The following is a 13,024-nucleotide window of genomic DNA, read 5'->3' as shown; positions in this document are numbered from 1 at the left end:
TAAAATTTGCCATCCAGAAGAGGGGCAGTTGAGTTTTGTTTACCAGAGAAAAGGGCCGTGGTTTGTTTTTGGGGGCATATGGCTGATAGTGGCCGTCTGGCGCCTGAAAATCCACGATAGGCAGGATGGTTCCCAGACCAGAGGTGGCACCAGTGCCAAGTCGGGCTGGTTTGATAGTACTAAATAGCACCTGCAATCTGCCATGCAGAAGCGGGGCAGCTTACTTTTGTTTGCCAGGGAAACGGGCCGAGGTTTGTGTCTGGGGGCCTATGGCTGGGAGAGACCGCCTGGCTCCTGAAAAGCTACGATAGGCAGGATGGTTACCAGACCCATGGTGGCACCAGTGCCAAGTTGGGCTGGTTTGATAGTACCAAGTGGCTCCTGCAATCTGCCATCAAAAAGTTGGCAGGCCAGTTTTGTTTTCCAGGGAAAAGTGCCGTTGTTTGTGTTTGGGGGACTGTTGGTGGGAGTGGCCGGCTGGCTCCTTAGAACACACGATACGCAGGATGGTTCCCAGACCCAAGGTGGCACCAGTGCCACGTCGGGCTGGTTTGATGGTGAAAAGTGGCTCCTGCAATCTGCCATCCTGAAGCGGGGTAGCTTACTTTTGTGTGCCAGGGAAACGGGCCGAGGTTTATGACTGGGGGCCTAGGGCTAGGAGTGACCGGCTGGCTCCTGAAAAGCAACAATAGGCAGGATGGTTCCCAGACCCAAGGTGGCACCAGTGCCAAGTTGGGCTGGTTTGATGGTACCAACTGGCTCCTGCAATCTGCCATCTAAAAGTTGTCAGGCGAGTTTTGTTTTCCAGGGAAAAGCGCCGTTGATTTTGTTTGGAGGCCTGTGGCTGGCAGTGCCTGCCTGTCGTCTTAGAATCCGGGTTACGCAGCATGGTTCCCAGAGCCAAGGTGGCACCAGTGCCAAGTTGGGCTGGTTTGATGGTGCAAAGTGGCTCCTGCAATCTGCCATCCAGAAGTGCGGTAGCTTACTTTTGTGTCCCAGGGAAACAGTCCGAGCTTTGTGTCTGGGGGCCTATGGCTGGGAGTGACCGGCTGGCTCCTGAAAAGCTACGATAGGCAGGATGGTGACCAGACCCATGGTGGCACCAGTGCCAAGTTGGGCTGGTTTGATAGTACCAAGTGGCTCCTGCAATCTGCCATCAAAAAGTTGGCAGGCGAGTTTTGTTTTCCAGGGAAAAGCGCCGTTGTGTGTGTTTTGGGGCCTGTGGCTGGGAGTGGCCAGCTGGCTCCTTAGAATCCACGATACGCAGGATGGTTCCCAGACCCAAGGTGGCACCAGTGCCAAGTCGGGCTGGTTTGTTAGTACCAAGTGGTTCCTGCAATCTGCCATCCAGAAGCGGGGCAGCTGAATTTTGTTTGCCAGAGAAAAAGGCTGTTGTTTGTGTTTCGGGGCCTGTGGCTGGCAGTGGACGGCTGGCTCCTGAAAATCCATGATACGCAGCATGGTTCCCAGACCCAAGGTGGCACCAGTGCCAAGTAGGGCTGGTTTCATAGTACCCAGTGGCTCCTGCAATCTGCCATCCAGAAGAGGGGCAGTTGAGTTTTGTTTTCCAGAGAAAAGGGCCGTGGTTTGTGTTTGGGGCCTATGGCTGAGAGTGACCGGCTGGCTCCTGAAAAGCTACGATAGGCAGGATGGTGACCAGACCCATGGTGGCACCAGTGCCAAGTTGGGCTGGTTTGATAGTACCAAGTGGCTCCTGCAATCTGCCATCAAAAAGTTGGCAGGCGAGGTTGTTTTCCAGGGAAAAGCGCCGTTGTGTGTGTTTTGGGGCCTGTGGCTGGGAGTGGCCAGCTGGCTCCTTAGAATCCACGATACACAGGATGGTTCCCAGACCCAAGGTGGCACCAGTGCCAAGTCGGGCTGGTTTGATAGCACCAAGTGGCTCCTGCAATCTGCCATCCAGAAGCGGGGCAGCTTACTTTTGTTTTCCAAGGAAACGGACCGAGGTTTTTTTCTGGGGGCCTATGGCTGGGAGTGACCGGCTGGCTCCTGAAAAGCTACGATAGGCAGGATGGTGACCAGACCCATGGTGGCACCAGTGCCAAGTTGGGCTGGTTTGATAGTACCAAGTGGCTCCTGCAATCTGCCATCAAAAAGTTGGCAGGCGAGTTTTGTTTTCCAGGGAAAAGCGCCGTTGTGTGTGTTTTGGGGCCTGTGGCTGGGAGTGGCCAGCTGGCTCCTTAGAATCCACGATACGCAGGATGGTTCCCAGACCCAAGGTGGCACCAGTGCCAAGTCGGGCTGGTTTGTTAGTACCAAGTGGTTCCTGCAATCTGCCATCCAGAAGCGGGGCAGCTGAATTTTGTTTGCCAGAGAAAAAGGCTGTTGTTTGTGTTTCGGGGCCTGTGGCTGGCAGTGGACGGCTGGCTCCTGAAAATCCATGATACGCAGCATGGTTCCCAGACCCAAGGTGGCACCAGTGCCAAGTAGGGCTGGTTTCATAGTACCCAGTGGCTCCTGCAATCTGCCATCCAGAAGAGGGGCAGTTGAGTTTTGTTTTCCAGAGAAAAGGGCCGTGGTTTGTGTTTGGGGCCTATGGCTGAGAGTGACCGGCTGGCCCCTGAAAATCCACGATAGGAAGGATGATTCCCAGATCCAAGGTGGCACCAGTGCCATGTTGTGCTGGTGTGATAGTCCCAAGTGGCTCCTGCAATCTGCCATCCAGAAGCGGGGCAGCTGAATTTTGTTTGCCAGAGAAAAAGGCTGTGGTTTTTGTTTGGGGGCCTATGGCTGGGAGTGGCCGGCTGGCTCCTGAAAATCCATGATACGCAGCATGGTTCCCAGACCCAAGGTGGCACCAGTGCCAAGTGGGGCTGGTTTCACAGTGTCAAGTGCCTCCTGCAATCTCCCATCCAGAAGCGGGGCAGCTGAGTTTTGCTTGCCTGTGAAACGGGCCGTTGTTTTTGATTGGGGTCTGTGGCCGAGAGTGTCCAGCTGGCTCCTGACAATCCACAATACGCAGGATGGTTCCCAGACCCAAGGTGGCACCAGTGCCAAGTCGTGCTGGTTTGATAGTACCAAGTGCGTCCTGCAATTTGCCATCCAGAAGAGGGGCAGTTGAGTTTTGTTTGCCAGAGAAAAGCGCCGTTGTTTGTGTTTGGGGTCTTGTGGCTGGGAGTGGCCGACTGGCGCCTTAGAATCTGCGATACGCAGCATGGTTCCCAGACCCAAGGTGGCACCAGTGCCAAGTCGGGCTGGTTTGATAGTACCAAGTGGCTCCTGCAATCTGCCATCCAGAAGCGGGGCAGCTTACTTTTGTTTGCCAGGGAAACGGGCCGAGGTTTGTGACTGGGGGCCTATGGCTGGGAGTGACCGGCTGGCTCCTGGAAAGCTACAATAGGCAGGATGCTTACCAGACCCATGGTGGCACCAGTGCCAAGTTGGGCTGGTTTGATAGTACCAAGTTGCTCCTGCAATCTGCCATCAAAAAGTTGGCAGGCGAGTTTTGTTTTCCAGGGAAAAGCGCCGTTGTTTGTATTTGGGGGCCTGTGGCTGGGAGTGGCCGGCTGGCTCCTTAGAATCCACGATACGCAGGATGGTTCCCAGACCCAAGGTGGCACCAGTGCCAAGTCGGGCTGGTTTGATACTACCAAGTGGTTCCTGCAATCTGCCATCCAGAAGCGGGGCAGCTTACTTTTGTTTGCCAGGGAAACGGGCCGTGGGTTTTGTTTGGGGGCATATAGCTGAGAGTGGCCGGCTGGCCCCTGAAAATCCACGCTAGGCAGCATGGTTCCAGGATGCAAGGTGGCACCAGTGCCAAGTCGGGCTGGTTTGATGGGTCAAAGTGGCTCCTGCAATCTGCCATCAAAAAGCGGGGCAGCTGATTTTTGTTTGCCAGAGAAAAATTCCGTGGATTGTTTTTGGGGGCATATTGCTGGGAGTGGCCGGCTGGCTCCTTAAAATGCTCGATACGCATGATGGTTCCCAGGCCCAAGGTGTCACCACTACCAAGTCGGCCTGCGGTTTTAGTATCAAGTTCATCTTGCAATTTGCCATCCAGAAGAGGGGCAGTTGAGTTTTGTTTGCCAGAGAAACGGGCCGAGGTTTCTGTTTGGGGGCATATGGCTGAGAGTGGCCGGCTGGCCCCTGAAAATCCACGATACACAGCATGGTTCCCAGATCCAAGGTGGCACCAGTGCCAAGTTGGGCTGGTTTGATAGTCCCAAGTGTCTCCTGCAATCTGCCATCCAGAAGCGGGGCAGCTTACTTTTGTTTGCCAGAGAAATAGGCCTAGGTTTTTGTTTGGGGGCCTGTGGCTAGGAGTGGCCTGCTGGCTCCTAAGGATCCACGATACGCAGGATGTTTACCAGACCCATGGTGGCACCAGTGCCAAGTTGGGCTGGTTTGATAGTACCAAGTGGCTCCTGCAAACTCCATCAAAAAGTTGGCAGGCGTGTTTTGTTTTCCAGGGAACAGCGCCGTTGATTTTGTTTGGGGGCCTGTGGCTGGGAGTGGCCGGCTGGCTCCTTAGAATCCACGATACACAGGATGGTTCCCAGACCCAAGGTGGCACCAGTGCCAAGTCGGGCTGGTTTGATTACACCAAGTGGCTCCTGCAATCTGCCATCCAGAAGCGGGGCAGCTGAGTTTTGTTTGCCAGAGAAAAAGGCTGTGGTTTTTGTTTGGGGGCCTGTGGCTGGCAGTGGCCGGCTGGCTCCTGAAAATCCACGATACGCAGCATGGTTCCCAGACCCAAGGTGGCACCAGTACAAAGTGGGGCTCGTTTGACAGTGTCAAGTGCCTCCTGCAATCTCCCATCCAGAAGCGGGGCAGCTGAGTTTTTTTTGCCAGGGAAACGGACCTTTGTTTTTGATTGGGGTCTGTGGCCGAGAGTGGTCGGCTGTCTCCTGACAATCCACAATACGCAGGATGGTTCCCAGACCCAAGGTGGCACCAGTGCCAAGTCGGGCTGTTTTTGTAGTACCCAGTGGCTCCTGCAATTTGCCATCCAGAAGCGGGGCAGCTAAATTTTGTTTGCTAGAGAAAATGGCTGTGGTTTGTGTTTGGGGGCCTATGGCCGAGAGTGGTAGGCTGGCCCCTGAAAATCAACGATAGGCAGGATGGTTCCCAGATACAAGGTGGCACCAGTGCCAAGTAAGGCTGGTTGTATGGTTCAAAGTGACTCCTGCAATCTGCCATCCAGAAGCGGGACAGCTGAGTTTTTTTTGCCAGAGAAAAGGTCCGTGGTTTCTTTTTGGGGCATACGGCTGGGAATTGCCGGCTGGCTCCTTAAAATGCTCGATACGCAGGATGGTTCCCAGAGCCAAGGTGGCACCACTGCCAAGTCGGGCTCTTTTTGTAGTACCAAGTGCGTCCTGCAATTTGCCATCCAGAAGAGGGGCAGTTGAGTTTTGTTTGCCAGAGAAAAGGGCCGAGGTTTGTGTTTGGGAGCATATGGCTGGGAATGACCGGCTGGCCCCTGAAAATCCACGATACGCCGGATGGTTCCCAGATCCAAGATGGTACCATTACCAAGTCGGGCTGGTTTGATAGTCCCAAGTGGCTCCTGCAAACTGCCATCCAGAAGCGGGGCAGCTGAGTTTTGTTTGCCAGGGAAATGGGCCGTTGTTTGTGTTTGGGGGCCTGTGGCTGGGAGTGTTCGGCTGGTTCCTGAATATGTACGATACGCAGGATTGTTCCCAGATCCAAGGTGGCAGCAGTGCCATGTTGTGCTGGTGTGATATTCCCAAGTTGCTCCTGCAATCTGCCATCCAGAAGTGGGGCAGCTGATTTTTGTTTGCCAGACAAAAGGTCCGTGGTTTGTGTTTGGGGGCATATGGCTGAGAGTGGCCGGCTGGCCCCTGAAAATCCACGATACACAGGATGGTTCCCAGATCCAAGGTGGCACCTGTGCCAAGTCGGGCTGATTTGATAGTACTAAGTAGCTCCTGCAATCTGCCATCCAGAAGCGGGGCAGCTTACTTTTGTTTGCCAGGGAAACGGGCCGAGGTTTCTGTTTGGGGGCCTATGGCTGGGAGTGACCGGCTGGCTCCTGAAAAGCTACAATAGGCAGGATGGTTCCCAGAGCCAAGGTGGCACCAGTGCCAAGTTGGGCTGGTTTGATAGTACCAAGTGGCTCCTGCAATCTGCCATCCAGAAGCAGGGCAGCTGAGTTTTGTTTGCCAGAGAAAAGGGCTTGGTTTGTGTTTGGGGGCATATGGCTGTGTGTGGCCAGCTGGCTCCTTAAAATGCACGATATGCATCATGGCTCCCAGACCCATAGTGGCACCAGTGCCAAGTCGGGCTGGTTTGATAGTACCAAGTGGCTCCTGCAATCTTCCATGATCACGTGGAGAAATACTTTCTGGTTTCAGCCATATGCTCTTTCTTCTCTCCCTCAACTTCTCTATCACCTCTCATCTGGTTCACATGCGCTGTCTTCAAGGTCCACAGGCTACTTTTCACAGAATCTTCTGGCCTGATGAAGTAAGAATGATGAATAGAACAGAGCTGGGATCTATTTTCCAGTTTGGATAAAATACATTCTGCACACAAATCCAAGGAGAACGTGCTGCCCCGATGCCCAGAAAATCTTTCACTCCTGCTAGTGTTCTACGTCAACCGCAACTTAGTCTGAAAGAAAAGCTTTTTCTCTGAGAGCATCTGAGAGGTTTGCATGAAGCACTGATATCTGACATATGCAATTTTGAATAGGAGAGGAAAAAGAAAATGGCAAGGAGTTTTTAATTTTAGTGGTTTCAATTTTAATTTCCGTGCACTTTTTCAAAACTTGTCAGCTCAAATGCCCATCAACATCTTTTAGTCATCTGTAAGTCAGTATTCATATAAAATGTGCTTCAAATCCAAAGAATTTCAAATTTGCACTCCAAGCTTCTATGCCTAGATTTATGATTTCCTACACATATTAGATGAAAGGAAGGCCTTTTTTACTGTGGGAGTGCTGGAACACTGGAACAGGTTGCCCAGAGAAGTTGTGGGTGTCCCATCCCTGAAAGTATTCAAGGTCACCTTGGACGGGGCTTGGAGCAGCAACAAAGGAGAAGCTTGATGGTAGAGAAACAAAGTTGGACTATAGAAGAAACTCGGATTGAAGTATAGGATCAAGTTTTCTCTCAGCTCTTGGGGTAAATTCAAAGTTGTACAAAATGACATTTATCTGTGCTATTCACTACTGTAACAGAAAGTTTCATGAAAACTGTACAGAAGATAGTAAATTTTAAAAGAGATAAGAATTACAGCATAAAATCCATGGGATAGGTTACAACATGAGACACTCTCTAAGAGAAAATCTCTTTGTTTCAGCACTTCATCGGGGTAAGATTTCATGAAGTGCCAAAGAAGGCGGCAAAATATCATTCGGGACATTATTTACTGGAATTCAGCCTGGCCATTAGTAGGAACTGCCTTTGAACATATCATGTAGATATACCACACACACTTTCCCTTCACTGAAAAATTACTGTTTACAACAAATAAGCAATTGACGATCAAAATTGATTGAAAGCATCTTAAACATGTCAAGTATTTCATTGTAGATGATCTGTGATCCAAATGCTTCTTCCACCTTCGAGAGGGACAGAAGAATTCTTCCATATCATGATGGTTTAAAATTGTATCAACCAATGTTTTCTGCTGAAAAGATATCATCTATTTTTTTCTATTTTTGGAAGAAAATATTCCTAGACATACAACAGGTGAGAACTAAGTAATTTTAAAGAAACAAATGAAATGAAAATATTCTGTAAATAGAATGAAATGAAAAGCTGTGTTTTAAATAGGAGCTAAATATTAAACAGAATTTTTGTACCAGGCATTTGAATTACTGCACCAGCTCTTTTGCCCATCAAGAGAGGCATTTAGCATTTCAGTCTTTTCCAAGGTGTTCATGATCTGCTATGCTGATCTCTGTGTGTGCCTAGGTGTGTGTGGAGGGGGGGGCATATGAAGGGGAGTGTGTATGTTTGCTTTACAATTGTTGTGGCAGATTCATGCCTCAGCTCCACATTTTGTTTTAAAAAGGTCACACCGAGTGGATATGAAGTTTACTATCAACAAGAGATCGATTCCCAAATCATCCATTTGACTCTCCCTTATAAATCATGTGCTTTGTTGCATATTTTATCAAATATACTTTCAAGCCAGATGGAGGAAGGAGGATGTGGGAATCCCTCCACCATCTTGCAACTTTTATGTAAGTAGGTTTTCAAGAAAATCATCATTTCTCTTTTAAATATGTCTGGAACAGGCATGATGGTAGTGTCAACCTGTTGGAGTTTTTGTTGCTGGAAGAAGTTGTACAAAAGGATTGGTTTTTACATTGACCAGTTACTGAATCAAGCGCAGGAATACATTGGAAATTTAGCTGGGGGTTCCTTTTCCCAGCAGACTACTTCTAGAACGAGCTTGTACACTGAAGCTGACTCTTTTGCTCTCTTTTTGTTTCTTTCCTATTTTCTTGGCTTCTTTGCCACTATCTAGACAATTTTGGAACTTTGTTCCCAACTAAAATGGTTTCAATAGTCTGATTGTGATCATACATTTTTACAAGGAATTTTTAAAATCTTTCCTCGAGTCCAGAAAGTCAAGGACTTAGATCTTTTTCTTCCCTTATCAATATTGCCATGAAATTGATAAATAAAGACCAACTCTTTATTTTTGTTTTTAACCCACGTAGATAATTCCCATCCATTAATCCATTTTGTGGACCAATAGCTGCCATTCTGATGGAAGCTGTCACTTCTTAACAACAGGCATTCTGTGACTATGTTGACTGCACTTTGGGTGAAGATCCTAACTGGTCTTAGATATACATAGGGAGAAATTTGCTCAGCCAGTGTCAGTCTTAAGCATGCGTATCAGAAGATCTTTCTAGAGCTGGGAATTTTCCCATGAAAGGGATTCAGTTAGGGAAGAGACACTTGTGCCAGAGTTTTACATTCTTCTTGAACACTGCTTAAGGAACTTAGATGCCATGTCCATTTGGATCTCTGTCTGCACAGAACTTTGTCATGCCAGCGCTTTGAAATGCATCTTGAAGAGAATTCACTAGCACAGAATGAAAGAGAGTGGAAGGGGTTGGTGGGGCTAACCAGGCCCAACCCCCCTGCCTAAACCAGGATACCTAGAGCCTCTTGCCCAGGATTCTATCTGGGTGTACTTTTAATGTCTTCAAAGATCCAGGCTCCACAATCTTTCTGGGCAGTCTGTGCCGTGGTTCAGTCACCCTGACAGTAAAGAAACATTTACTGATGTTCAAAGGCAATCTCCTGTATTTCAGTGTGTGCCCACTGCCTCTTGTCTTTTCCCTCAGCATCACTGAAAAGACACTGATTCCCTCCCCTTTGTACTATTGCTTCCATATGTATGTGTGATGCCATGTAGAGGTATGTCAAAAACCTCCCTGAAGCCCAGGCAGATAATATTCCCTTCATCTACCAGTCAAGTTGATTCATCAGAGGAGTTTAAAGTGATGTTCAGCATGAAATTCCCCTGAAAAATCATGCTAACTACATTATTTGGTCATCTGTCATGTGCCTGGCAAGGATTTCCAGGAAGAGCTGCTTCATCAACTTCCTGGGGATAAAAAAGAGGCTGGCTCGTTTGTACAATGGCGAGTCCTCTTAATTGCCTTTTTTGAAGATGGGTGTCATTTGCTAACATCCACTCTTTAGCTCCTCTTCTCATCTACACCTCGGCAAAAAGCTTTTCCACTATGTCTGGCTAGGAAAAACTGTGCCAGCACAGAAAACATCTCCCATCGTGTTCTAGAAGTTGCACGGATGTCTGCCAAGTGTTTGGCAGGAAGAAAAGAAAAGTTGTCCAAAACAGCTTCCAATCGAATGTTCCTGTGATTGGAAAAGTCAGGAGAGTGCAAAGGTACTGTTTTCTATCAGTTGGCAAGGTGCGCACACAATCCCAGTGTTGTACAGCTTGCTTCTTCACCTTCCCGAAGCTGCCGCTCTCGCCGGCTCCCGGAACCGAAGAAGCGGCTTCTTCGCGCAAAGACGATTGTGCCGCTCACAGGGCTCTCCTTAGCGCGGCTTCTGCCGAAAGACGCCCGGCAGCGGCTCTTACCTCCGGAGAGCATCCTACCTTCGTCTTTCGCGTCTTTTGTAGTCTACATCTTAGCAAAACGCTTTTCCACTATGTCTGGCTAGGAAAAACTGTGCCAGCACAGAAAACATCTCCCATCGTGTTCTAGAAGTTGCACGGATGTCTGCCAAGTGTTTGGCAGGAAGAAAAGAAAAGTTGTCCAAAACAGCTTCCAATCGAATGTTCCTGTGATTGGAAAAGTCAGGAGAGTGCAAAGGTACTGTTTTCTATCAGTTGGCAAGGTGCGCACACAATCCCAGTGTTGTACAGCTTGCTTCTTCACCTTCCCGAAGCTGCCGCTCTCGCCGGCTGCCGGAGCCCAAGAAGCGGCTTCTTCGCGCAAAGACGATTGTGCCGCTCACAGTGCTCTCCTTAGCGCGGCTTCTGCCGAAAGACGCCCGGCAGCGGCTCTTACCTCCGGAGAGCATCCTACCTTCGTCTTTCGCGTCTTTTGTAGTCTACATCTTAGCAAAACGCTTTTCCACTATGTCTGGCTAGGAAAAACCGTGCCAGCCCAGAAAACATCTCCCATCGTTTTCTAGAAGTTGCAGATATGTCTGCCAAGTGTTTGGCAGGAAGAAAAGAAAAGTTGTCCAAAACAGCTTCCAATCGAATGTTCCTGTGATTGGAAAAGTCAGGAGAGTGCAAAGGTACTGTTTTCTATCAGTTGGCAAGGTGCGCACACAATCCCAGTGTTGTACAGCTTGCTTCTTCACTTTCCCGAAGCTGCCACTCTCAGGAGGTAAGAGCCGCTGCCGGGCGTCTTTCGGCAGAAGCCGCGCTAAGGGGAGCACTGTGAGCGGCACAATCGTCTTTGCGCGAAGAACCCGCTTCTTGGGCTCCGGCAGCCGGCGAGAGCGGCAGCTTCGGGAAGGTGAAGAAGCAAGCTGTACAACACTGGGATTGTGTGCGCACCTTGCCAACTGATAGAAAACAGTACCTTTGCACTCTCCTGACTTTTCCAATCACAGGAACATTCGATTGGAAGCTGTTTTGGACAACTTTTCTTTTCTTCCTGCCAAACACTTGGCAGACATCCGTGCAACTTCTAGAACACGATGGGAGATGTTTTCTGTGCTGGCACAGTTTTTCCTAGCCAGACATAGTGGAAAAGCTTTTTGCCGAGGTGTAGACTACATAAGACGCGAAAGACGAAGGTAGGATGCTCTCCGGAGGTAAGAGCCGCTGCCGGGCGTCTTTCAGCAGAAGCCGCGCTAAGGAGAGCACTGTGAGCGGCACAATCGTCTTTGCGCGAAGAAGCCGCTTCTTGGGCCCTGGCAGCTGGCGAGAGCGGCAGCTTCGGGAAGGTGAAGAAGCAAGCTGTACAACACTGGGATTGTGTGCGCACCTTGCCAACTGATAGAAAACAGTACCTTTGCACTCTCCTGACTTTTCCAATCACAGGAACATTCGATTGGAAGCTGTTTTGGACAACTTTTCTTTTCTTCCTGCCAAACACTTGGCAAACATCCGTGCAACTTCTAGAACACGATGGGAGATGTTTTCTGTGCTGGCACAGTTTTTCCTAGCCAGACATAGTGGAAAAGCGTTTTGCTAAGATGTAGACTACAAAAGACGCGAAAGACGAAGGTAGGATGCTCTCCGGAGGTAAGAGCCGCTGCCGGGCGTCTTTCGGCAGAAGCCGCGCTAAGGAGAGCACTGTGAGCGGCACAATCGTCTTTGCGCGAAGAAGCCGCTTCTTGGGCTCCGGCAGCCGGCGAGAGCGGCAGCTTCGGGAAGGTGAAGAAGCAAGCTGTACAACACTGGGATTGTGTGCGCACCTTGCCAACTGATAGAAAACAGTACCTTTGCACTCTCCTGACTTTTCCAATCACAGGAACATTCGATTGGAAGCTGTTTTGGACAACTTTTCTTTTCTTCCTGCCAAACACTTGGCAGACATCCGTGCAACTTCTAGAACACGATGGGAGATGTTTTCTGTGCTGGCACAGTTTTTCCTAGCCAGACATAGTGGAAAAGCGTTTTGCTAAGATGTAGACTACAAAAGACGCGAAAGACGAAGGTAGGATGCTCTCCGGAGGTAAGAGCCGCTGCCGGGCGTCTTTCGGCAGAAGCCGCGCTAAGGAGAGCCCTGTGAGCGGCACAATCGTCTTTGCGCGAAGAAGCCGCTTCTTGGGCTCCGGCAGCCGGCGAGAGCGGCAGCTTCGGGAAGGTGAAGAAGCAAGCTGTACAACACTGGGATTGTGTGCGCACTTTGCCAACTGATAGTAAACAGTACCTTTGCACTCTCCTGACTTTTCCAATCACATGAACATTCGATTGGAAGCTGTTTTGGACAACTTTTCTTTTCTTCCTGCCAAACACTTGGCAGACATCCGTGCAACTTCGAGAACACGATGGGAGATGTTTTCTGTGCTGGCACAGTTTTTCCTAGCCAGACATAGTGGAAAAGCGTTTTGCCGAGGTGTAGATGAGAAGAGGAGCTAAAGACGAAGGTAGGATGCTCTCCGGAGGTAAGAGCCGCTGCCGGGCGTCTTTCGGCAGAAGCCGCGCTAAGGAGAGCACTGTGAGCGGCACAATCGTCTTTGCGCGAAGAAGCCGCTTCTTGGGCTCCGGCAGCCGGCGAGAGCGGCAGCTTCGGGAAGGTGAAGAAGCAAGCTGTACAACACTGGGATTGTGTGCGCACCTTGCCAACTGATAGAAAACAGTACCTTTGCACTCTCCTGACTTTTCCAATCACAGGAACATTCGATTGGAAGCTGTTTTGGACAACTTTTCTTTTCTTCCTGCCAAACACTTGGCAGACATCCGTGCAACTTCTAGAACACGATGGGAGATGTTTTCTGTGCTGGCACAGTTTTTCCTAGCCAGACATAGTGGAAAAGCTTTTTGCCGAGGTGTAGATGAGAAGAGGAGCTAAAGAGTGGATGTTAGCAAATGACACCCATCTTCAAAAAAGGCAATTAAGAGGACTCGCCATAGTACAAACGAG

This window comes from Melospiza melodia, chromosome 4 (assembly GCF_035770615.1).
Source record: "Melospiza melodia melodia isolate bMelMel2 chromosome 4, bMelMel2.pri, whole genome shotgun sequence".
NCBI lineage: Eukaryota > Metazoa > Chordata > Aves > Passeriformes > Passerellidae > Melospiza > Melospiza melodia.
The sequence above is the reverse complement of the archived record's forward strand: the minus strand, read 5'-3'. Positions refer to the sequence as shown.